Genomic DNA, 2,476 nt, shown 5'->3' on the forward strand with positions numbered 1-2,476 from the left:
GAACTTTAATCGAGGGAGCCAGGACTATGCTGGCAGATGCTAAATTCTCGTGGTGTTCTGGGCTGAGGCTGTTGCCACGGCCGGCTATATCCTTAATCGTGTTTTAACTGTTACAAGATTAAATAAAACTTGTTATGAATTAATGCATGGTAGAAAGCTTAATCTGAAAGGTCTTGAACCTTTTGGGTCCCCATGTTCAATCTTAAAGACTAACTCAAAATTTGGTGAGAAAGCTGACGAATGTATTCTTGTTGGCTACGTGGTTGGGTCACCCAACAGAAGAGTCTTTAATCTATCGAACAATAAGTTGAGGTGGTCTGTAACACTGACATTACAAGTTACAAATCACCAAAGCCCAGCATGGGACCAGCAGAAGATTTCGATTATGATAAATTATTCAAATCCTTTAATCTACCTTCTTTTGATCTTGCAGATACCGAAGAAAGAATGGCAACTCAGATGCTACTCGTGGAAGAAGAAGCATTTCTGCATCGTCCACATTTCAATGAAAAACAAACTCCCGTGTCAAGTAATGTTGAAACTCCTGTTGTCTCAAGTGGTGATGACTTTATCAATCCGTTTCACACTCAACACAATTCAGATGAAATCTCTCCAAATCTTGGAGAAGACTTAGAGGTTGGTCCTGTCCAAACCACCAGAACCCACAAGAATCATCCCTTGGAGAATGTGATCGGTAGTCCTTCCGGTGGAGTGCGAACAAGAAGGAGCTTGGAAGAAAACACATGTGTGTATGCAAGCATTAAAGATACTGGTATTATGAATGAATGCTTGTATGCTTGCTTTATCAGTCTGATTGAACCAAAGAACTATCAGATGGCATTAAAGGATAGCTCGTGGGTAGAAGCCATGCAGGAAGAATTGGCTTAGTTTAACAAAATGGAAGTATGGCGTTTGGTTGAAAAGCCACGAGAGGTGATTGCAATCGGTACGAAGTGTGTATTCAAATGCAAGAGAGATGAGAAATGGGTAATCGTCCGGAACAAGGCAAGATTAGTAGTCAAGGGATTTAATCAACAAGAAGGGATCGACTACAATGAGGTGTTTGCTCCTGTGGCAAGACTAGAAGCAATTCGACTTTTCTTGGCCTTTACTGCACACAAAGATATGAAAGTCTTTCAGCTGGATGTCAAAAGTGCTTTCCTAAATGGCAAGGTCGATGAAGTGGTGTATGTCGAGCAACCTCCAGGATTTTCTGATCCAGACTTTCCAGATCATGTGTACAAGCTTAGTAAAGCATTATATGGCCTGCATCAGGCTCCACGAGCTTGGTACGCAACTCTATCTGATTATTTGCTGGAAAATGGGTTTGTGAGGGGAAATATCGACAGTACGTTGTTTGTAAAGTGGAATGGGAAAGAATTTCTTCTCGTTCAGGTCTATGTGGATGATATCATCTTCGGAGCCTCAAAGATTTCTATGTGTCAGGAGTTTGAAGCAGTCATGAAGAAAAGGTTTGAGATGAGCGCCATGGGTGAACTAACTTTCTTTTTGGGCTTACAGGTAGATCAGAAGAAGGATGGCATGTTCATTCATCAAACTAATTATGTTCACGACCTGCTTAAACGCTTTAAAATGGAAGAAAGCACCCCGTTTGACACTCCGATTTGTGTCAACCACAAACTAGGTGCTGACTCCGACAGTGATGAAGATGTGGATCCCACTCAGTATCGAGCTATTATAGGTTCTTTGATGTATTTAACTGCTTCCAGACCTGACATTATGTTTGCAGTTCGTCTTTATGCTCGTTTTCAGGCAAACCCAAAGGAGTCGCACATGAAAGGAGTGAAGAGAATTTTGAGGTATCTTAAAGGGAAGCCTAAATTGGGTATCTGGTATCCAAAAGGACGAGAACTGGATCTGGTAGCATACACAGACTCAGACTATGGAGGATGCAACCAGAACAGAAAGTCAACAACTTGTGGATGTCAATTTCTTGGAGGAAGATTGGTGTCGTGGCAATGCAAGAAACAGACTTCAGCGGCCATATCCACCTGTGAAGCAGAATACATGGCAGCATCAAATTATTGTTCCCAGGTTTTATGGATACAACAACAAATGCAAGATTATGGTCTGAATTTCACTCAAACTCCTATTTGCATTGATAACACTGCTGCTATCTCAGTAACTAACAATCCCGTAAAACATAGTAAAACTAAACATATTGACATTAGTCATCATTTCATACGGGATTGTGCTGAGAAGAAATTAATCATGCTTGAAAAGGTTGATTCACTGGATAATTTTGCCGATCTCTTTACAAAAGATTTTGATCGGTTCCATTTTCAAAACCTTATTGAGCTTAATGGGATGATCAATCCCGAGTAACCATCTTTTTCCTTTACATAAAAAAAAAATCACTATCGCTGAGAAATATGTCGGTCGCTCAAGTTTGAAGGACATATTTTTGAATATGTTTGGTCCTTGTATCTACGTGTAGACTCAAAGGATAGCCATT

Source organism: Bidens hawaiensis, unplaced genomic scaffold, assembly GCF_021521415.1.
Source record: "Bidens hawaiensis isolate Kalapana, Puna unplaced genomic scaffold, B.hawaiensis_p1.1 tig00034708_1, whole genome shotgun sequence".
NCBI lineage: Eukaryota > Viridiplantae > Streptophyta > Magnoliopsida > Asterales > Asteraceae > Bidens > Bidens hawaiensis.